The sequence below is a fragment of the Theropithecus gelada genome, chromosome X (genome assembly GCF_003255815.1).
Source record: "Theropithecus gelada isolate Dixy chromosome X, Tgel_1.0, whole genome shotgun sequence".
In the NCBI taxonomy this organism is placed as follows: Eukaryota; Metazoa; Chordata; class Mammalia; order Primates; family Cercopithecidae; genus Theropithecus; species Theropithecus gelada.
Window position 1 is genome coordinate 67,620,378 of NC_037689.1, and position 25,739 is coordinate 67,646,116.

General features: G+C 34.8%; 1 protein-coding gene across 2 annotated transcripts in view; it reads right to left on the minus strand.

Annotated features, from left to right (window-relative positions):
- The window catches only part of DACH2 (dachshund family transcription factor 2), a 670,017-nt gene that overhangs the window by 404,162 nt on the left and 240,116 nt on the right, over positions 1–25,739 (minus strand). The window lies entirely within an intron of this gene.

The following is a 25,739-nucleotide window of genomic DNA, read 5'->3' on the forward strand; positions in this document are numbered from 1 at the left end:
TATAAGTAACTTAACATATCACCAGAAAAGTTCCAGAGTACAGGTGTCAATAAATTTGTTTTGTTACCCTGGAGGGTCCAATATTGTGCACGTTAGTAGATGCTCAATGAATAACTGTAAAGTAAATGAATGAATTGATGAATAAATGTGAATAGAGTAAAAGAAATGGATAAACTACTCCAGAAAGTGAAAGTATATTTAATGTTTACCCAGGTCCTTCAAGAGCCTACCTTCTTATAACTCTCTAGGATAGTCCAGGGGAGCAGGTTAGTTTTTGAGATTATTAAAGGGAGAAAAATATTTGGATGATTATCTATTGAGTAGGGAGAATTAATCATCACTCTTTTTTTTCTGGTGACACAAATCATATATGGTGTATGTGACTAATGACCCAAGGGGTGTCCTGTGTTCAGATCTAACAGAAATAATTAGAAAGTGCACAACTGATAAAGAGCTTCTCCCAGATGTTTTTTCTACTCCAACTTTATTCCTACTTCTCAAGTCGCAAGAGCCTCATACAAATGTAGCTGAATTACTTGCGAGGTTAGCATAAAAAATTTCCAGTTGAAGCAACTATCCTAATTTTAGTAAAATAATCCAAGATGCTATATTTGGTGTAAAAGACATTATTTATGTAGTAATAATACTCATAAGAGAAACAACAGTGTTATTTACTTTATCTATATTAGAATTTATTTTTAAGTTAAGGTGACAGGAGGAATCTTTTCACATGATCCCATAGCCCCTGAATCATGCCACTGGCATAAAATCTTCCACAACTTTTCACTCACTTCCCTCTATCAGATCCCAGTATCCACAACACTCCCAAGTATCTCTACTTGGGAGTAGAGATAAAGGCATATGCATCTTTGTGTCTCTGATGTCTAATACAATCTCTGGCATGTAATACATGTTTATTCAATATTTCTTGTCACACATTAGCAAATCTGGTTATACTGCATTCAAATGGTACCATAGGCAAGATCACACATTTTCTAATGGGTGCAACTGAGAATCCCTCACCATTTAATAGTATGTAGTCACAACGATATAATTTTGCTTTGAACCTGGGACATTGTGACATTGCCCGCACTTAGCCAGGCAGTGTGGTGAAAGGGGCACTGTACATTCAGTTAAATGGCATGTGTTTAAGTCCCGAATCTGCCATTTACTAATTATAAAACCCATGATATTTGTTTCCTCATCTGAAAAAAAGAGAAAAATAATATCTAGTATTGCCCTCTTCACATAGATGACCTGACCAATAAATGAGTTGTGATACCAGAAAGCTTTGTAGACTAGAAACTGTAAATCAAATAATTATTTTCAAATGCTCGATTATCACAGATTCTTCTGAAGAACTACTTCAATCTACTACAAAATCATACTCCATCCATGGGATTCAATGCTCAGCCTATCCTGCTCACATGTAACCCCCATGCTTTTAAATTTTGGGGCCTTTGGGCCTTAAAAAAAACTGCATCACTGTCTTATCAAAACTCATCAGCCTTTCTATCTCTGTATGGTTGGTTATGGATTATCTCCATTTAGGAGCTCTTCCTCATTCTTTAGCAACTGAATACAACTCAAAATCCAATAAAAGCAAAATGCCATTTCTTTGTTGATGGAGTCCCAAAGTATGCTGGTCCACAGTGATCTCGCTGTCTCCTCAAAACCTTTGTACTAATCATGCCTGGCTTGTAATCAGACAGTTGCTTAAAATTTAAAGATTCTGAGTGATAAGAAAATCCACCCTTTATTGACTGAGTATTGAGGGATAGATAGTTTACATGCATTATATCTTCTCACAAAAAAGTAACAGTGTAGGGAATATTAGTATCCTTTTCTATAAATAAGAAAACGAAGACTCAAGAAGATTATATAACTGGCAAAAGGTCACAGAGAAACTGGCAGTTGTTGGGATATAAATCCAAGTTTATCAGGTTCGTTCAATTAGATTTCCAAACTTCCAGGCTTTATTCCTTGAAATTATAATAGGTTCTCAATATTCTTCAAGAGTTCACTGTTTTATTTGATTATTGCATTCTTATGTTAACTAAAACTTTTCAGACCAAATCATGTTAGTTCAAGTATCTGTGTTTATGTGGCTTTACTTTAGTTTCCCAGAAAAGCAAAAAATAAAATGAAATAATTTGGTCTGACACTAATTCCTACATGAGTGTTTCATTAGTTGATTTGCATGCATTTTCCCTCTCCATTTACATTTTAGGTTTTAAAATTCTTTGGATTTAAAACAAACTGAAATAATTAACTTGTCATATGTATTTTTAAATTTAGATCTAAGAGTATTCTTCAGATCATGGGCCAGAAGACATATATGAGGCGAGGCATTCCCAGCAGAAACTTAGAAAATAAGCATGCATATTCTGCTTCTGCTGTTAGAAAGTGAAACTGTGGAATACATTTTTTTTTTCCAGCACTCAGTTTAAAGTTTACTGTAGGGATCAGTCATTCTCCCATATATTCTGGACATATCTTAGCATTTCTGAACTAACATCCAATTATGTCCATGTCTTAAGCATGTCAATATAAACTAAAACCATGCCAGTTTCACTAGCAACACCTCTAACAAACTTCTTTCTCTTTTCTAATTTCAACTTTCATTTTAGATTCAAGGTGAACATGTGCAGGTTTGTTAAATGGCTATAATGCATGATGCTGAGGCTTGGGGAACAGATAATATCACCCAGGTAGTGGACATAGTACTCAAGAGGTAGTTTTTCAACCTCCCTAATTCCCCACTCCAGCAGTCCCCAGTGTCTATTGATGCTATCTTTATGTCGAGGACTACTGAATATTTAGCTCCCATTTATAAGTGAAAACATGTGGTATTTAGTTTTCTGTTCCTCTCTTAGTTTGCATAGGATAATGGCCTCCAGACCCATCCATGTCACTGCAAAGGACATGATCTCATTCTTTTTTATGATGACATAATATTGCATTTTGCATATGTACTACTTTTTTTTAAATCAAGTATACCATTCATAGGCATGTAGGTTAATTCCATATGACATGATTTGGCTGTATCCCAAACCAAATCTCATCTTGAATTGTAGTTCACACAATCCCCATGTGTCATGGGAGGGGCCCGGTGGGAGGTAATTGAATCATTGGGGCGGTTTCCTCCATGCTCTTTTCATGATAGTAAGTGAGTTATCACGAGACCTGTTGGTTTCATAAGGGGGTTCCCCACCCATCGCTCCTCACTTCTCCTTGCCGCCACCATGTGAAGTAAGACGTGTTTGTTTCCCCTTCCATCATGATTGTATGTTTCCTGAGGGCTCCCCAGACGTCTGGAACTGTAAATCAATTAAATCTCCTTCCTTTATAAATTACCCAGTCTTGGGCATGTCCTTACAGCAGTGTGAGGACAAACAAGTACAGTAAATTGGTACCAGGCAGTGGGGTGCTACTGTAAAGATACCCAAAAATGTGGAAGTGATTTTGGAACTGGGTAACAGGCAGAGGTTGGAACAGCTTTGAGGGCTCAGAAGAAGACAGGAAACTGTGGGAAAGTTTGGAACTTCCTAGAGAATTGGAGAGCTCAGAAAACAGGAAGATGTGAGAAAGTTTGGAACTTCCTAGAGACTTGTTGAATGGCTTTGACCAAAATGCTGATAGTGATATGGGCAATAAGGTTCAGGATGAGTTGGTCTCAGACGGAGATGAAAAACTTGTTGGGAACTAGAGTAAGGGTCATTCTTCTTATGAAAAGGGACGGGCCATATTTTACCCCTACCCCAAAGATCTGTGGAACTTTGGACTTGAGAGGGATAATTTAGAGTATCTGCAGGAAGACATTTCTAAGTGACAAAGCATTCAGGAAGAAGCAGAGTGTAAAAGTTTGGAAAATTTGCAGCCTGATGATGTGCTAGAAAAGAAAAACCCATTTTCTGAGGAGAAATTCAAGCCCATTGCATAAGTAGCCAGAAGGCAAATGTTAATCACCAAGACAATGGGGAAAATATCTCCAGGGCATGTCAGAGACATTCATAGCAGCCTTTCCAATCACAGGCCCCAAGATCTAGGCAGGAAAAATGGTTACCTGGGCCAGATCCAGGGAACCCTTGCCATGTGCAGCCTTGGGAATTGGCACCCTGCATCACAACTGCTCTAGCCATGGCTGTGGCTAAAAGGGGCTAACATAGAGCTCAGGCTGCTTCTTCAGAGTGTGCAAGCCCCAAGCCCTGGTGGCTTCCACATGGTGTTGAGTCTATGGATGCACAGAAGTCAAAAATTGAGATTTGGAAACCTCCAAATAGATTTTGGAGGATGTAAGGAAATGCCTGGATATCCAGGCAGAAGTCTACTGCAGGGGTGGAGCCCTCATGGAGACCCTCTGCAAGGGCAGTGCAGAAAGGAAATGTGGGGTTGGAGCCCCCACACAGAGTTTCCACAGGGGCACTGACTAGTGGAGCTGTGAGAAGAGGGACACCATTCTCCAGACCCCAGAATGTTAGATCCACAACAGCTTGCATCATGCACCTGGAAAACCCACAGACACTCAATGCCAACAGTGTAAGCAGCCAGAAACAGGGCTTTACCCTGTAAAGCCACAGAGGCACAGCTGCCTGAGACCATGGGAGCCCACTTTTTGCATCAGCATGACCTGAATGTGAGACATGGAGTCAAAGGTGATAATTTTGGAACTTTAAGTTTAAATGACTGCCCTATTGGATTTTTGACTTGCATGGGGCCTGTAGGCTCTTTGCTTTGGCCAATTCCTCCCATTTGGAATGGGTGTATTTACCCAATGCCTGTATTCTCACTGTATCTAGGAAGTAAATAACTTGCTTTTCCTTAAACAGGCTCATAGGTGGAGGAGACTTGCCTTTTCTCAGATGAAATTTTGGACTTGGACTTTTGAGTTAATGCTGGAGAGAGTTAAGACTCTGGGGGACTGCTGGAAGGGCATGATTGTGTTTTGAATTGTGAGAACATGAGATTTGGGAGGGGCCGTGGGTGGGATGATATGGTTTGGCTGTGTCCCCACCAAAATCTCATCTCGAATGGTAATTCCCATAATCCCAACATGTTGTGAAGGCGACCCAGTGGGAGGTTATTGAATCATGGGGGTAGTTAACTCCATGCTGTTCTCATGATAGTGAGTGAGTTCTCACAAGATCTGATGCTTTTAAAAAGACTTTGCCCTCACTGCGCTCTGCACTTCTCCTTGCTGCTACCATGTGAAGAAGGATGTTTACCTTCCTCTTCCACCATGCATATAAGTCTCCTGAGTCCTCCCAAGCCCTGCAGAACTGTGAGTCAATTAAACCTCTTTCCTTTATAAATTACCAAGTCTTGGGTATGTCCTTATAGCAGAGTGAAAACAGACTAATACACCGTGGTTTTGCTATTGTGAATAGTGTTACTATGAACATGTGTGTGCATGTGTCTTTTTGGTAGAATGATTTATTTTCTTTTGAGTATATACACAGTAATGGAATTGCTGGGTCAAATTGTAGTTCTGATTTAAATTCTTTGAGAAATCTCCAAATTGTTTTTCCCAATGGATGAACTGATTTACATTCCCACAGTGCGTAAGTGTTCTTCCCTCCTCTCCACAACCTGGCCAGCATGTTTTTACTTTGCTTTGCTTTGTTTTGTTTTTGACACTTTAGTAATAGCCATTCTGACTGGTGTGAAATGGTATCTTATTGTGGTTTTGATTTGCACTTCTCTGATGATTAGTGATGTTGAAATTTTTTTCATATTTTCATTGGCCAATTTTATGACTCTTCTTGAGAAGTGTCTCTGTTCATGTCCTTTGTCCTTTTTTTTAATGAAGTTTTTTTGTTTTTTGTGTGTTGACTTAAGATCCCTATAGATTCTGTATATTAGACCTTTGATGGATGCATAGTTTGTGAATACTTTCTCCCATACTGTAGTTTGTCTGTTTACTCTGAAGAAAATTTCTTTTGCTGTGCAGAACCTCTTTAGTTTAATTAGGTTCCACTTGTCAATTTTTGTTTGTGTTGCAATTGCTTTTGAAGACTTAGTCACTTTTTTTTTTTTTTTCCAAGACCAATGTTAAGAAATGTATTTCCTAGGACTTCTTCTAGAATTTTTATAGTTTGAGATATTTACCTTTAAACCTTTGATTTGTCTTCAGTTAATTTTTGTATATGGTAAAGTTTAGGCCTCTAGCTTCATCCTTCTACATATGGCTAGCCAGCTATCCCAGTGCCATTTATTGGACAGGAAGTCCTTTCCCCATTGTTTATTTTTGTCAACCTTAAAAAGATCAGATGGTTGTAGGTGTGTGTATTTATTTCTCAGTTTTCTATTCCATACCATTTGTCAATGTGGCTGTTTTTGTACCAGTACATTGCTTTTTTGGTTACTGTAGCCTTAAAGAGCAGTATAAAGTCAGCTTGTATGATGTCTCTAGCTTTGTTCTTTTTGCTCAGAATTGCTTTGACTATTTGGGCTCTTTTTTTCTGGTTCTATATGAATTGTAGACTAAATCTTTCTAATTGTGTGAAAAATGATATTGGTAGCTTGATAGGAATGGCATGGAATCTATATATTTCTTTGGGCAGTGTGACCCTTTTAATGATACTGATACTTCCAATCCATGAGTATGGAATATTTTTCATTTATTTGTGTCATTTCTAATTTATTTCGGTAGTGTTTTGTAGTTCACCTTATAGAGGTATTACACCTCCTTGGTTACCTGTATTCCTAGGTATTTCATTTTATTTATGACTATTGAAAATGGGATTACGTTCCTGATTTGACTCTCAGCCTGGAAGTTATTGATGTGTAGAAATCCTACTGATTTTAGTAAACTGAATTTGTATCCTGACACTTAAGTTGTTCTTCAGTTCTAGGAGCCTTTTAGCAGACTCTTTAGAGTTTTCAATGTATAAAATTATATCATAAGTGAAGGGAGATAGTTTGATTTCTTCTTTTCCTATTTGGATAGATTCTGTACCTTTCTCTTGTCTGATTGTTCTGGTTAAAACTTCCTCCACTATGTTGAATAGAAGTGATGAGAGTGGACATCCTTGTTTTATTCTGGTTCTCAAGGGGAATGCTTATAGCTTTTCCTTATTCAGTATGATACTGCCTGTGGGTTTGTCATAGATGGCTCTTTTATTTTTAGATATGCTCCTTCAATGCCTAGACTGTTGAGAGTTTTTATCAAAAAGTAATGTTGGATTTTATCTAAAGCTTTTTGTGCATCTATTGAGATGATCATGTAGTTTTTGTGTTTAATTCTGTTTATGTGGTGAATCACATTTCTTGATGTGTATACGTTGAACCAACCTTGCATCCCAGGAATAAAGCCTACTTTATTGTGGTAAATTAACTTTCTGATGTGCTGCTAAATTCAATTTATTAGTATTTTGTGGAGGATTTTTTCATCTATGTTCATCAGGGGCATTAGTCTGAAGTTGTTTGCTTTTCGTTTGTTTGTTGGTTTGTTTTTGTAATTGCCTCACTAGTTTAACTACCTTTCACTTACCTGTTAGCCAGTTAAATGTAACTGCTTGTTGATACACGTTCATGAATAATGTAATAAATATTCTCGTGACACTTTTGCCTATTTATGCAACATCCAGGAAACTCCATTCTTTCTGTTTGTTAAAGCAACCATTAATTTCATTTGAAATACAATATATATATGTGCCAAATAGTTTGTTGCATCACATAAATTATCCCAAATGTCTAAAATAACTTCATTAATATATGCAATTTTACTAAAGCTACTGAACACTTGGAAAGAATCTACTTTTATGAGAGAGTGAAATTGCTTAGAAGAAAATACTGTAATATATTAGAAAATTATTTCATCCAAATGGGGTTATATGTTAGAGATCATCATTATAAATCACAGAGGATGTTCATGTAACCTTTCAGTTACAATTCATTTGTGATACTGCCCTTTTTACATATCTCAACCAAAAGCAAAATATATTCCTAAAATGTGCACTTAGAGTCTCAGTTGCTTCCAATGGCAGTTCCAAACACATCAATAGCAAAAGAAGGTTGGTCCAAGTAGGGATGATGGCCATGTAAATAAATAAATTGCAAATATAAAACAATTTCCTAAGCACAGAGCACTTTATTGAGTCGATGAATCGAAGTAAATTATGTGCAAAAGACAAGCAAGAATGTCTCATATAGAAGTTCTTATGTTATTTATTGTGACTACAAAACTCTTCAGACACCCCTGGGCTGTATTTCCTAAACTTGGTTCTGAACACTTTATCAACATGATGTTTTGTATATTATATCTTAAAGGAAGTCAGAAAGGATATACAGTCATATAAATGAATGATATTGCTTATTTCGTTTTTAAAAATCTTTATCATTTTCATAAGATTGCTTAATAACCTAGTTTTTTCAAAGGTTTGGCATTAAAAGCAAAAATATTCTTTCATAGCTTATAAGCAAAAGACCTTTCACTATTAGTTAGCAGCTTGAAAATATCAAATTTTTCAAAAGAAATACTCTTTTATCAGGAAGGTTTTTCTATAATAATGAAATGACTAGTATCAATTAAATACATTTAAAAATTTTCAGATTACTTAGCACTTAATTTAAAATGATATTTTGTTCTATTTCATAAAACATAATTGATGTTCTTTGAAAACACTAGGAGCATTAATACTGAATATAAATTGGAAGGCATATTAATTCTGAGTCAACTATAATACCTCTGTTGATGACTTTCCAATGACAATAATAAAATTATAACTAATTATCATAACCTAATATTTATTTAGCACTTACTATATGTCAGGAAAAGATGAGTAAGTCAGAGTCTTACCCTCAAAGAACTTACAATATAATAGGGATCATAATGTAAACACATATGCAATCATGGGACTGGGCAGTACATGAGAAGTGAAAAAAAAAGTAGTTAATGTAGGATGCTATACGGTTGCAGGGGAGGAAGGTGATCATTGATACCCTGAAACATCATAAAAAGTTTCATGGGAAAGCGGTAGCTGTACTGAAAGGTATAATTTCAAAATGCAGAGACAAAGGAAAAAAAAAGACATTTATAATGATGAAAATAATAATAATAAAATAGCTACCATTAATTAAGTATGAATTCTATGTCCAACACTGGGATAAAGATAAGTATTTTATATGTGTTAACTCATTTAATCCCACCCAATAAGGTAGGTACTCATTCTTTCTCCATTTTATGGACGAAGAGACTGAAGTTAAATTACTTTCCCACAGTTACAGAAATATCAAGTTCACCCAAATTAAACTCTGTTTCTAGCTGCTTATAGGCATCACAAAGTAAATAAAAACAGATTCCCATTATCTGACACCTCAAAATAAAGATTCCTTCCCAATTCTACAATTTCTGTCCCCATTCCCTCAGTTTACCTGGTATGTAGAAATCATCTTTAACTCTTCTGTCACAATCCACATCAAATCTGTGACCAAGCCATGGGAGTTCTGCCTTTGTAGTTTCTCTCAAATTTACTTTATTCTCTTTATTAACACAGCCATTATACATAATCACCCAAACCCTTAACCACCTTTGTTTATCTTAGCATCCAAACTCTCCAGTAATCTATGTATTGGTTTAGCATGCATTTATTATGTCTCAAACAACATGCTGAGCAATGGGAATACAAAGATGGATAAAGCATGACTCACATACTCAAAGAATCTAGTTGATAGGCATATATAGAATGATGAGTAGATTTAGCAAGATGCAGGGCTGAGGTATGGGGAGGAGGGGAACAGAAGTGTGTTTCAGATAGAGAGACAGTATATGTGAAATTCTGAATGTGAGAGAGAAAATGGAATGTTCAAGGACACCAAGGTAATTGAATTGATAATGAGTAGGGAGAAAATAGCTTAAGATTTAAAAGATTAACCAGGTGGGCAGGGGTTAGATAAAATGCTACAGGGTAGCATTTCTTATTTTTCTCAACCTCAGCACTATTGACACCTTAGGCTGGATCATTCTTCACTTTATTGGAACTTTCCTGTGCATTATAGGATGTTTATTAGCATTCCTGGCTGCTACCCAGTAGATGCCATAGCACCACCACCACCCATTGTGACAACCAAAAAGGCCTCCAAACATTGCCAAATATCTCATAGGAGCAAAAATCACCTCTGACTGAGAAACCCTGGCATAGGACCTTGTAAACCATGTTAAGATATTTTAATTTTATTCTAAGACCAAGAGGGGCAGTGGTGTGTAGCACTGTTAAGGAAGGACTAATTCTCAAGATTAGTCAAGAATGGAGACAGAGAAGCAAATCAGGTGAGTAAGCAATATCTAAGTGTTATTTTTCTTGTTCTGCAGTGCTACCATTTCAATATTAAGTGGGAAAGTGTTCTTTAGTATTCCCATCATATGCCATAATTATTTCTAGCTCTCTGCCTTTGGCCATGTGGGCTCTTAAAATCTAGAGTAACAGTTTTCTGATTATTCAAATCTCCCAAATTGACTTAAGTTCTGAATTTGGATAATCTTATGTCCTGACTTATTATCCTCTACAAAACCATTTCAGCCTTACTTTTTCTCTTAACACAAGTAATTTTAATTCTTATGTCTGTGGTCTATATATCATACAATATCACACTTTCTTTATGTAGTACTTTGGGATTATTTTATGGTTTATTCAGGCTCACAGTTGGTATCTTTGTGGACTAAATTATAAACTCCTAGAAAACAGAAACAATGTGTTCTACATGTTATATATTTTATACATCACAGAGTAAAATGTTTGTCAAGAACAGGTATCATTTTAATTAAATTCAGGATCAAGCATTATGTATCAAAATGTATAATGTTTGTACCCTCTGACTGAGCATTTATTCTAATAGAACTCCATTATGGAAGTGGAGAGGAAAACAAATATAAAATTAATAATTGAAACATCCATTATAGCAAAATGTTGGAGAAAACATGTTTTCTTTAATAAAGAAAATGAAAAACATGTATACTTATGTTAACAAACCTGCCCGTTCTGCACATGTATCTCAGAACGTAATGTATAATAAAAACACAAAATACAATTTCAAACTATTTTAAAAATGAAAAAAAGAAAATGAAAAATAAAGTATTAGTGTCTAGTACAAAAAAAGAATCATGTTCTATTGTGTGTTTACCCACTATCTAGAGTAAGAATCAGAATTAAACTTAACTTATTTTCTTATACGAGTAAAGGTAAATCATTCTTACATTTAATGGTAAACCCCATTTTCTTAACTGTTAACTAGGAACAAATTTTGCTGATTCCTTACATAGTTGGGGCTCCTAAATTAAGGATTTTATATCCCTTACACAACTTTGTAGGGAATGTATCAATAAAAAGTACGACCAGAGAGCCTACTTTATGTAATTGGTTGTGTGATGTTCTTAAGGAAATGAGTACTATGGATTATTATCCTTACAAAAGCTGAAATTATGTAAGAAATAAGTATTTAGAAAAATCCTCAGACATATTTTTAAAAACCTCATGTATAAAGACTAGGTGAACTTTGATGTACATAGTTATATTCCACTTATGTCATTTAAACGTGGTAGTTTCAGTATTTTATATTTAATATTTCAAATACTTGATGTTTCTACAACCCCTTATACATTACAGTACAATTCCACTGGAAAGAACCTCAAAATATATTGTCTAGACTTTTGGTTCAATCAAATAAGTGACTGAATAATCCAGAAATCATTCTTTGTTTTATTTTTTATTTTTTAGACAGAGCCTCACTCTGTTACCCAGGCTGGAGTGCAGTGGTTCACTGGCACGATCTCAGCTCACTGCAACCTCTGCCTGTGGGGTTTAAGTGATTCTCATGCCTCAACCTGACAGTAGCTGGGATTACAAGCTTGTACCACCACACCTGGCTAACTTTTTGTATTTTTAGTAGAGATGGAATTTCACCATGTTGGCCAGGCTGGTCTCCAACTCCTGACCTTAGGTGATCCACCCGCCTTGGCCTCCCGAAGTGCTGGAATTACAGGCATGAGCCACCGCATCCGGCCAAGAAACCCTTCAAAAGCCCCAAATATTAAAAGTTTCTATTATTTGATAAATTGACAAGAGAGGAGGTTTACTGTATTTCCAATATTTTAAATAACCTCTAATCGAGCATGGTGGCTCACATCTGTAATTCCAGCACTTGGGGAGGCCAAGGTGGCCAGATTACTTGAGGTCGGGAGTTTGAGACCAGCCTGGTCAACATGGCGAAACCCCGTCTTAATTAAAAATACAAAAAATTAGCCAGGCGTGGTGGTGCATGCCTGTAATTCCGACTACCCCAGAGGCCGAGGCAGCAGAATCGCTTGAACCTGGGAGGCGGAGGTTGCAGTGAGCCGAAATCGCATCACTGTACTCCAGCCTGGGTGACAGAGTGAGACTGTCTATCAAAAAAGAAAATAATAATAATAATAATCTATAATCGAAAAACTGATTAGATTATTGCTTCTAAGAAATTGCAACATATTACTCCTCAGCCTACTGAATACATTAAAGCCATTCTAGAATATCTAGTCACAAATTTATTCCACTTATAAAGTCCTCAACACTAAAATCTTATTTTTTAAATCATCTTTTAAGGAGTTAAAAGCAAGGTCAAGATTTCCTGCACTCCCTCTCTCCTTCTCCCACCTCCTATATAAGGATATTATTATTCACCATAATTTTAAACCACCTAACAGCTTACACTCAAACTTGAGAGGCATTACAGAATTTCTTTGAAGGGTTAGGTGACCAAAACAAATCTGTCCAATTTCAGCTACTGAATGTGCTTACTAGTTTAGCAGAGGATTTTGTTTGTTTGTTTGTTTGTTTTTTAACCAGAGACATTGCCAGCTTTTTTGTCAAGTGATTCCAAAATCTCGACAATGCTTCCCCCCTGTTTTAAACGAGAGCTAATGTATTAAGATAGGAGTAGATCGTCTTGTATGTCATGTTGGAAACTTTTCACAGGCATCCTCAAGCTCCTAATATAAAAGTAACCAAGGGGTGCCAATGATGAAAGACTCTGTTGCCATGGTGTCATCTTATAAATCATCAATTATTGTCTGTTATTATGAACGTGACAACCACATACTGTCATAAAAGGATTTGCATTTTAGTCTAGTTTTAAGATTTTTTTCCAGCATCATTTGCTTTGTAAAAGAAATGTCATGACAACCGCAGAACACTTAAGCTCGTTATCGAGTAATTCGGTATTCATTTGGACTTTGTCAGTTTGGCATTTCGGCATCTCAACCTCTTTTACATTATTGAGTAGTTTATCTTTACGGTTCATAAATATATTTCTAAGCATGAGTATATAGCATAACAAGCTAAACCTAACAGAAGCAATGGGAATTTTTGGTTGCTATGACGACCTAAACTGATCAATTTTCTGTCACTGTTTTTAAAGAGGCACTCTCCTGTGGCCATAAATACTAATTACAAACGCAAGCCATTTGCTAACATGTTCAGTTTACAGATTAAAGCCGTTCATGCCTAATTTATCATTTAACTTGTCCTCCCACATTTGTAGTGTGGTACAGAATGAATAATAACTTCACTTGTTTACAACATTTTCAACTTAATGTCACTAATTATTTTTGCAGTTGCTGGAATTTAGCTGTGCTGCTACAAGTTCAGTAAACTCAATAAATTTGTAAAATGCAAGGAAAGATTCCTAAATGTAATTTATGGATTAAGGTTGAAATATTCGCTTAAAACTCCTTCCCATAACTGGTCATTTAAAAGAAGATGGTTATACTTTACTTAATCAAGTTGCAAAATTGTCAAGAACATACTTGCAAGAGTGTCCATCTATTCATTTCAATCAAATAAAGAACTAACATATTTCGTTGAAAGCTGTAGTGAATAATTTAAATGAAAGTACCAGTTAATACTATGAATGAGCAGTCTAGCTTTTGAAAGAAAGCAGTAGTTTCAGGTGTGGGGTCAGAGAATAATAATAAATCCATCAGGCAGTAAAGTCATAGTGCTGTATAGTCTAATATTAGCCCTCCCTTTCTCACTGAAACACATATTCTATATAAGCCTTAAAGTCTGCATTTTTTTGAGGAAGAGAGATAAAGACGGGGAGAAAATTGCTATTTCAGAGTGTGAATAAGAGCAATACCACAAAATTAACTATTATTAGAGAATTTCTGATTCTGACCAACACCTGTGGAAAATGTTAGGACACCATTATCCCATAAAGAGGTTTTTTTCTAACTAAAACATTTCTGTTTTCTAGCATTCATGAATTACATAATGGACAAAGGTATGCTACTATATATAATTATGATTTAAATATTAAGAAAGGAAAGACCCCTTAAACTGATCTTGACCATTGTCTCACTAATCCCAAAGCCTAGAATTTGATTGAAATATTTTTGCCATTTCCAAAGCTAAATGGGTTCTTCCTGGACTTCAAATATTAACCTAGCATTTCCAGAGAGGCTGACAACTTCTCACACTCAAATACAATAAACATGCTCCAGTTGATTGTCTGTAAAGAGAAGCTAGAAACTGAAAAGTTTACCTCTGGGAATACGTACAGCATACATTGTGTTGTGGGCAACTGGGCAAAATGGGGACACGACGGCCCTATTACTATCTGCAAACTATTCTCACCAAAATATATTGCTTAACAGGGCCTAACTTGCCACCTCTATCAAAGCTCACTCTGTCTTCAATTTTATAAAAGAGATCCTTTCCATAACTCCTGATAACACAAATTATACATCCAAAGAAAGTAAAAATCCTTTAGTGGATCTCCTGTGGTTGCACAAGAAGGAGTAACAAAGCGCTTCCAACTGCTTCTCAACCCAGCAGCTGTAGCCTCAACACTCTAGGGCTCCAAGGGCCTCCTGACAGCCTGTGCTTACAGGTGCTCTTCTTCTTCTAGCACCAGCTCAGTGACTCTGCAGCAGGAATTTTACATCACCACAGAATTGAGGTGAAAGCTTCAGTGCCCTTATTTCAAAGGAAAATCTGGTCAGCTTGAAGCAATGAAAACTAATCAGAATGCAACCAGCCATTCGCTGGGAGCACATGCTCAGCAAAACAAAGGCTAGAATCAAAAGTTTAGGGGCTTTTTTTGCATGTATATAGCCATTTCAGCTGTGTGTTTCCGCGTGCAATTGTTATATGGACTTCTAATATCAAAAGTAATTTATAAAATGTCATAAACTGCTATTCTATACTTGGTGAGAAATAGAAAATAACGTATTAGTAATATAATTGAATTGCTCAATAAATATTTATTGAATATTGAAACCTAAATTCCAGAAAAATATGCTAGATACCAAAGAGACAATGGTTAGCAAAACAAAGGCATGGTCCCAACCTTTACAGTGCTTAGGAAATTTGCATTGCATTGTGCATTTTCAAAGAATTCTTATAAGTTTTGGTTTTATTCGTTTTTGCGCTTCTTAACAACCCTGGAAGAGAAATCCCTAGGTTCATTTTATAGATTAAAAAAAGAGAGACTTCTAGATGTTAAGTGATTTGGTTGTGATCATAGAGCTAGGAGATGTTCCAGTGAGGGACTGGACACAAGACTTCCAATGACAAATTTCAGCCTCTTACCACTCGAACAGCATTTCCTAAAGTGCATTTTATGGAATACTAGTTTGCAGAACAAAAACTACTTTAATCAAAAAAGATTGGAACACCTTCTATATAATATCTTTTCTTATAGAATCATAAAGCAAATTAACAGACTATAGGCTCCAAGAAGACCTGCAGTAAACAAGTTTGTTTACCTTTATTTAATCCTGTATTTCCCAAATTTATTTGACCCCAAAACCCTCCCTGAGTAAAATAAAATGAGCCCACATTGACTCAGAAACTGAAGATTAAGTAGCATATTGAGATGTGGGATAAGGGGACAGGTTTCAGTTAGGACATGTATCTCGGAGTTACATAGCACATTTCTAAATCTATGCACGAAAATTAAGGTGTGTGACTGTGGAAAACTATGAGGCTTTTCGTTCTTTTCTTGCTGCTGAATGTTATGAGAGTAATGGACAAATTCATATGGTGAGAGAATAAGACTTATGTGCATTACCAGGATGATGGAAAATTAGGAGACAAACAAGAAAATGAAACCAAGAGAGACTCTCTGACCCTCTTTTTTGGCCACCTCTAGCACTTTCTTAGGATTGAGCGGATCAAGAATTCTCCTAACCACTACTTGAAGAAATGGCTTCTGACTCTAGGACTGGAGCAGAAAATATACAAGATGAGTCTGGAACATCTAGTGCAAGAAAGTAAGGAAGTGTATGAAAAAAAATCCACAATGTTGGGGGCATGTCATAGGTACACAGGAGCCTACTGAAAGAGCTCCCAATGACCAAAGCTGGAACAATTTAAGCAATAAAATAGATATTGTAGTACTGGATTATAACCCAAAGCATAAAATAAACACCTAGAAGTCTACGCTGATATAAATAAGTAATAAATACATAAATGTGAGAGAAAAGGCATATCTCCCATTTAGAAGAATTCCAAATAATTTTGTACAGTGACTGCTTTCCAAAGACTTCCAAAGAGTATACTATAGAAAGAAAGAAAAAAAAGAGAAGATAACCCTTACAGTAGAAAAACCTGGCAGATACTTCCTGAGCCCCGTGATCAAGGTCAACCTCAACAGTAATAAGTCAAAAGAATCGTATATACCCTTGACATGATGTGATGAAAATGGCATTTTGCCTCTGTGGTATTTCTCCCAAAAACACATAACCCAAATTTAATCGTGAAAAAAGCATCAGGTGAACCCCAATTGAGGGACATCCTACAAATGCAAATACCACTACTCCTCAAAACTATCAAGGTCATTGAAAACAAGGAGAGAAACTGCTACAGCTGAGAGGAGTTTTAGGCAACCTGAGGATTAAATAAAGTGTAGTGGCCCACATTTTGGAACAGAAAAGAAATATTACAGAAAAACTGAACAAATATGAGTAAAGTATAAATTGAGTTAACAGTGTATCAGTACTAGTTCATTAGTTGGGACAAATTGATTCAGTAATTATAAGATGTTAACAACAGATGAAACTGGCTACGGGGTGAACGGGAACTCTCAGTGTAGTATTTGCTTTCTTTCTGTATTTTATTTTTAAAACTGTCCTAAAAATAAAAGTGTATTTAAAAACAGACACATTGCCTTTAACCACTTCTGTGCTGAATCCAAGGTTATTAAAAAGTGCTTTACCCTATATTAATTGTATCTAATTTAGTTCCAAAATTCAGAGAGTGATTTTTGAAGACAAAGAGCTGGGCAGTCATAAACTATGTAAAGCACAATGTTATTTTAATGCCACTAAAAAGTAAAATATAGTCATCGCTCCATATCCCAGGGGAATTGGTTCCAGGTCCCCCAAAGATACAAAAATCTATGGATGCTCAAGTCCCTTATGTAAAGTGACATAGTATTTGCATATAACCTGTGCCCATCCTTCTATGTGTTCCAAATCATCTCTAAATTACTTATAATACCTAAAACAATGTAAATTCTATGTAATTTGTTGTATACTGAATCTTTATTTGTATTTGTTTTTATTGCTGTCTTGCTATTTTTATTGTTTGTTTATTTTTTTTTTTTGAAATACGTTCAATACAAGGATGCAGAACCATAGATACTGAGGGCTGCCTCTATGTATATACCATCTTTAAATGGGATGTGTCAGTCAGATGTTCCAAATCCCCTCACTTTATGTTCTGAATACAGTGGGTGCTATAATGCCAAATATAATTGATGATAAAAAACAAAAAAACACTACCTTCTTTATACCTAACATGTCAGAAACATTAATATGTGATTTAGTGGATATTTGTAAAACTTGCAGCATAAAGCATATAACATCACCATTTTTGAAATTTAGACTAGTTTCATTTTAAAGCAACAAAACAATACAGAGATGTTGATAAACTATGTTATGCTAACATACTGTTTGGCTAGGACTAGCCAGCTAAAAGGAAAATGTCCAAATTGAAATAAAAATGTTCAAATGAAAACCAAAGAAAATTTTATTTATATATTTCAGAAGAAGTATTCTCTATTGGAAGAGTATTTTATAACGATGAATCAGTTCACAATCCTTTTAAACTCTCCTAATTGTAAAGCATGGCTACTGTTATTAACAGGCTTCAATGTTTTATATGTTTTAATAGCTTTTGCACGTTTTTAAAAGCGTCTGGAATACTGTCTCAGATGATACAGTATTTTGTATCATAAATCGTGAATATCACTTACATAAATCTATTGATTGAGTCACACATTTTTTACATCTCACCTTCCTAATGGATTTATTTTAAAATAATTTCACATTGTATTGCTGATTCATTTTACACTTGCCCTCTTTTGAACATTAACATTAGTTTAAAAACAAAAATTCCAACTATAGCCTAAAATAACAAAAGATCTTTAGAGTCCTCATATGCTGGGAGACGAACCCATTGAGCAATTGAATTCTTTGTATTGAAAACTCAGTGTTATCAAAAACAGAAAGCAGGACATGTCTTTAGGGCACGTTGCCATGGAACATAATTCCTTCAAGGACTACAAACCATAATAGTCCTATTTCTTAACATTATTTTTGTAGCATTCATCAAGATGTATTACAAACCCTACCAATTTAGGGACAATGCCTTGCCTTTTCAAATGCATTCATACTGGGTCTTAGAATCAACTCCATTTTAGAAACTAATTAGTTACACTGACAAACTTTTCAGAATAGGGCTATACAATTTTAGAAAATGTCACCACTCTTTTGTAAATTAATGATATGTTCCCCATTGCACAATAATAGGTGGTTATGAGCCTTTCCTCTTTATCCTGTCTCAGTCATTTAGTTACATCTACCCTGTGCCCTCCAGAGAAATTCATGGTCTGTCACCCTACTCATTGGTGTATAGATTTATGGATATTTTAGCAGTCCCTTCATTTTCACATCACTAGGCAACTCTTTGGAGTTTAAAAGAAAGGACAGGCTTCACCTGAACATTCAGATAAGTATCCTCCAATTTCAAAAGTCTATTTTCTTTCTGTAATCCCACTTTGCTTTCATTTTTAAAGAAACACACAGCCCGAGACACCTTTGTATTATTAAATGTACATGCAAAACATTACATTATTATGCTACACGTGGCTAAGAAATTTTAGTATTCACAGGATTATGGTAATTAAGTCTTCCTTCACATTGGGTGATGTGACACTTGCTTGACTATAATGTCACTCCACTTAAAGTCTGTGTAAACAACATTATCTTAGTCACTCTGCATTACATTTCCAACTGTGAGAAATATTACAAGGTCAGAGTGGACAAGAATGTAGGTAATCCCAAAGAAACAGCATGTAAATGACTTGCTCAAGGTTCAAACTGGGTTTTAAATAATAAAAGAAAATACTTTATAGTAATATTATAGTATTATTATCTAGATGCCGTCCTTGGCAAAGCACATGGGCATTCTTGAAGTTGGTGGTCAAGACAAATGTGTCCATGGTTTTGATGTTTTTTTGGATAAAAGATAACAAGTTTTGTTCGCCAAGGCTTCGTTCAGACTAACAAAAGTGGGGAAACTCAATAAGGAGTAGTTCATGGAATGACTGCAATTGGTTTTGCCAATAGAAATCTATCAATGTCTCAAATACATATAGCATTTCTGAATAATGCAGGTGATAAAGGCCATATGACAATGTTCATATTTCCTCCTTTCTTGTTTTTTAATAAATACTGAGCAACTGCAATATATTTTTTAAGGAGAGTACTAATTTCCCAATAGTCTTGTCAGTTACTTGGTGAACTATGTCCAAGAAGTGTTGTCTTGAAAATGTTCTGACCTACATCTTTGAAACTGGATTAAAGATTTTGAGATAGCTTGTGTTTTAAGTGATTTATTTCATGTTTATGTTTTTAAAAAGTTAGATAACCCTGTTGAATCTCCACATAGGATAAGTAGGATGTGGGCAGAAATACTATAGATTATCTCGGCAGAGATTTTGATTCTCTTAAGTAGTGGAAGCAACACAGTAAAATAGTGGTTTCCAGAGTATGCTTAAACTAAAAACAGGATGCCAATTAGCAAAAATAGCAATGAAAGGTCTTAAATATGGACCCCACAGTCCGTTAACAAACAGGCCCAAAACAACTTATGTTGGATTCTCTAGGCTTATTGTTACATTTGGACAATTAGGTATATGCATGCAAATTGTATTAATCTGAAGATAATTTGAACAAAGTGTGTGAACCACAATTTTCTTGTAATACCTGGTGTTGAAACTCTGTAGGAGGTCAATTCACTTTCTAGGAATGCTATAGTCAAAACATTTTCCCAGGACTATTTATAGAAAGAAAGGTCTCTAAGAACGTCTTCATCACAAGAGATTAACTGATTTATATTTTGTTTGCCAGAACTGCCACCTTCCATAAGTAGAAGCTTTGCTCATAACCAGTGTTCAATGTCCTCGCACGTTAAGTTTTCTTTTCAAAAGTCATTGAAAATAGCAGATATTCTGTGCCAACAAGAGGATGTGTGTGTGTGTGTGTGTGTAGCATATTTGCAACTCTGAGAGTTTAAATAAAATCAGTTTCTACTGATTCCCTTTTCTACTTTAATCTCCTATAATATTAGACAGTTTGGTTTCTAACTCAGTGGTCTTTCTCATACACATAGAATCTAAGAAAAACTGAAAGTTCTGTGTTAAACCTCAGGATAAAGATCCAGATCTTTCAAATAAAAAGTATCTCTCCAAACACAAAATCTAATTACTTACTCCCTTATTCAAAAAGAAATAAAGGGGGCACATGTCTCAGGACCTCCTGAGGCTGTTTCATGGGCTTGTGTCCTTAAAAAAAAGAAAAGAAAAGAGAAGAAAGAAAGAATATACAGAGTAGTCAACCTAAGTCCTCTCTCTAAGTAGTTATGTGTAGCACCATAAAAATACTGCTGGAATCAAACATTAAGTGAGCTGAAAATCTTGAATATTTTCTTCTGAATCAGAAACGTGCATAAAAAGAGCTTGAAAGCAAATACAAAGTCATAACAAATAGTTGTTGAGCTTTCATTGTTTTTTATTTCAGCATTTAGAATGTGATGCTTTGAAATGGGAAAAACTGAACATGAATTCAAAATCATATGTCCTATCTTCTCTTCCACCATCCACCCCTAACTGTCCTTGAATTAGAGGAAATGTAAATATAATGAAGGTAAAGTTATGATCTTATTAACTGAGCCAGAGAGTGTGTTACAACAATTTTCACAAATTGACCAAATTCAATTTTCTCTTTATGCTTTATGCACAATAAGTAAATTACAGCTTCAAGGAAAAGGGAAGATATGTATCATAGATCAAAGCATATACTATTTATCTAAGAGATTGTTTAGTCTAATACTGTAACTTAAAAGATGCAGCAACTGAGGTCCAAAACCACAGATTTATGTGCAGAGTTGAGTCCATGGACTTATGACTCTTTTTTTGTCCCCAGAGCTCTTCCTGCTGTACCATACTGTCTCATCAAATGGAAGTTTATGGGAAAGTGCTTGTAACCTAGAAAATGCTTTACAAATTTAAAATAGTATCTTTAATGCTTATCTTAATTACATATGTTTTAAGATGAAGAATAATGACAAAAATAGTATCTGTAAACATTGTTATCTGTGCTAAGTGATCAGAATCAATATTTAATATGTATGTGTGTAATCATAAGAGAATAAAAAGAATTATTTTTTCTTCAGACAGATCGTTCATAAAAATATCTACTATGCTGGCAATAATGTGAGGAAATGGGACCTCTTGTATATTGTTGGCAGGAGGGTAAATCAAAACAGCTTTGGAGAACAATTTGGCAATAACCATTAAAGTGGAAGACATACATAGTTCACAACCTAAAACTTGCACTTCTAGGCTTATATCCTAGAGAAATACTCCCATATGGGTGCAAGACATGTCCATTGCAGCATGGTTTCCAACAAAAAATTAGAAACAACCTAATTATCAACTTATGGATATAGGAAAGAATTATCAAATTGTGTTATACAAGGTAGTATAATGGACAATTAAAAAAAGAGTGAACTATATTTGAATGTATCAACATGGATGAATCTCAAAAACATAATGTAAAAATACTTAAAAAGAGTAGTACGATATCACACCGGTTCAATACATCTTAAAACACAAAAATTTTAAAAAACACAAAAATCAACACTGCATGTTGTTTGTGTATAAATACACACATAATTTTAAAAAGACACAGTAATGATACCCACTGGTTTTAGGATTAGTGGTCATCTTTCATTTATGGAATAAAAAGGATATTATTGTTAGTCATAATGTTTCACAGATACAAATGTTTTTCAGATACAATTTTTTTTTAAACTGTGGATTAAGTGTAGCAAAGTGTAGACCTGAATATTGATCCACAAGTTTTTCTCAGTATTTCCTGCTGTTCCCTTTTATTTTTTCCTGCTCTATCTGAACTATTTTATAATTAATCTTGCTAATGTATTACACTATCAAAATGATGCTACCAAACTTGATTTCTGAATAGAAATGTCATTTTTCAATAAGTAATTTTATATATAATAGTAAATGAGGTGTTTTTCTAATTAGTCTGATTCCATTTGGCTGGTTATAAAATATATTGGTCCAAAGCATATGAGCTTTGAAACTAGACTGCTTTGATTCAGTTGCTGTCTCTGATATTTATAGGCTGTATGACCTTGGGTAAATCATTTAACTTTCTCTGTGACTCAGTATCATCAACTGTAAGACAACGATTATAATTGTAGCACCTATCTTACAGATTTGTTACGATGATTAAAAAAACTAATATATGAAAAATCACCTGAACTCATGTTTGATAAATGTTAGATATTATTATGTCCTGGCAAAAAAAGAGGAGTAATTGTTCATTAATATTTTATCCTGAATTATCTTATTTATATGTCTATGCTGGTCAAATGCATCACATAATCACTCATTTCTTAAATTCTCTGAGTTTGAGGACTAACCACTTAACTAAAGATCCTTAATTATTAGAGTTTTAGTAAATAAGTTTCATTAATTAGTATATTTAAACATATTGCGTCCCAATCATGTAACAGATTACTTGTGGTCAAAACTAGCTGATGATCTGGAAAGGGCAGCACTGTCTACCCAAATTTTATTTAAGTAAACATCAGCTATTTTGCACATTGTCATATGTGTTGACCAGTTACCCAACAATTTCTCATCTTTCATATGTGTTTGTGTTAAATCTGCAACTAGAATGATTTGTCAAGGAATGAGGATTTTTCTAGTTTATTTAGGATTTGAGATTATGTCTTCAATTCTTTCTCTTTCTTTTTTTACTTTTCTTTTTTAAAGTTCTCGACTTTCTCATCAGAAATGAAAATGTTAAATTCACCATCCTCACTAAGGATTTATGGTACAGATCATTGTGACCATTAAAGCAGGTTTAACAGTGAGGTGTTTTTCTTTCTCTTTTTCTTTCTTTTTTTTTTTTTTCTAGAGAGATTGGAATTTAATTGTTTCCTTTTTAGACAAATATGCTTTTGGATTGTCAGTGATGAAAGGGGCATACAGATGTCAAAAGCATTGTAGCACAGTGGGATTATGTGCTAAGGTCCATGGCGGGACAGACAAACAAGCAAAGTCTCAGATCAGTCAAACAGTTACCTTTTAATAAAATCTCAGATGACCAACTTTGTTTTATCTTTGCCAATGCCTATCAAAAGTTCAAATGAAGTTTTGTTGTGTTAACTGCTTACATTTCTTTTATTTCTTATTTTAACCATTTGTAAAAATAAAGGAATTTCGCTAGATGGAATTGGGAATTTGTTTAAAGGCAAGCCAATTTAAAATAAAACAACACATGTTATACACATGGCTTTCTTCTTATTAAAACAAAATAAATTGGACTTTAAATAAAAACCTTAATTATGTTATGTGATGAGAACTATACTTAAGTATTATTTTCTGGACATGGCAGTAATAATCTGTTTCATACTGCATTTCACTGATAACATGAAAGCAAAAAATAATAATTGAATTTTAATTTTCAAATCACTTGAAGGAAAAATTAGATTGCCTATTTTGAAGAAGTAAAAAATAAAACTCACACAGCGCATAACCACCATTTTGAGTACCAGAATAATTATTCGTAAGCACTCCACTGGTTATTTATTCACCTTATATGAACTTTCCTTGATCAAAGGCTTTAGGTGCATTTATAACAAACTGTGATTCTTTCTGTAATGCAATACCTTGAGGACTCACAATTTAGAGCAGAGGTCGCAAACTGACAGCCCATGGGCTAGATCCTGACCCCAGATGGATTTTGTTTTGCCTGCGCAGTGTTGCTTTTTTTTTTTCTGTTTTGCTTTTCATTGAGTTAGTTGCCAACATTTAAGAACTGGAGAATTTCATGTAAAAATCTTAATTCCCAGCTTCTTTTAAAAAGTCGGATCTTAACAACACTGAGCCTGCATTCACACATGGTAATAATCAGCCAAACAGTAATAGCCACCACTTTGGAAAAGAATATATGCTCCCTAGTTCACCATAGTCCCCACCACTCTATATCTCTTATAGTCTTTCATTTGTGTTACCAGCCTTGCCTCAGTAGGCATTAGAGTTTGCGACTCTCCTGGTTTCTCTATAGTTTATGTGAACGACTTGGTACACATATTTTCAATAACACTTCATGGTTTTTCTCTGATTGCAATAAGTGTAAAAATAGTATTATATATATGTACATATGAAATGTATATTTTGATAATCCAGAAGTAAATCCATATGGTTATAAACTACTGTTATACTTAATGAACAAAAAACTCGACTTAATTTGCTTGTCATTTTACTAGAAAATCAAAAATAAAGTGAAAGCCATTTTCAATGCCTAAATTCAATTGCATTCATATCAAATCGGAAACACTTTCCATATCCAAGCCTAGACTCAAAACTTAATCCATTTACTATTTTACAGTTAAACTCAGTCATTAATAAAATCTAGTGTGTTTTAGTCTTCCCAGCATTGATATCATTGTCTAATAGAAAGTTTGGCACTTAAGGAGGCACATCCACTGCTTCAGGTCACTTGGGTATTATTTAGTGTGCATGACATGTAAAACTAACTTTTAATATAGAAAATGTCACAGATACTAGAAACACCACCATAGTGATGTTTTATTTTGTATGTTGAAAACCCAGGATAAATCCATGGTGTAGTCCTCATCTCCCCTACAGCTCTATGACATTTTTCTTGTAGAAAATATGGATAAAGCCTGCATCAAGGGCAGCCCTAAAGAAAGGGGCAAAAAATATCACCAAAAGGTAATGTAACCTGAGATAGAAGTGTGGAAGAGAAGAGGGGCACTACTGACAGGAACTATCAAAATATATTTTAGGAACATGAGTTCCCCTACTTTGCCCTTGTCTCTGAGTCACTGCGTGTTCTTTTCACCACTACAACCTAAAATGTCTGAGGCCTGGAACAATATGTTATCTCTGATTGCCCTTTTACTAAGATTTTCATAGATATTTTAAGAGGTTTCACGTATAAATCTTCTTACACTTCCAAATATTTATTTAAAATATATTATTAGAAGAAAACGATTTTAAAGGTTTTAGAACTTCTAACATGCCTACAACACATATCTGTGCCTAATGCTTAGAATGACCTAAAAGATTAGAAAGCCAGATTCTTTTCCATTATCATTGTAGCACACTTAATAGCCTGTGCTGCCCTGCAAAAGTGAATG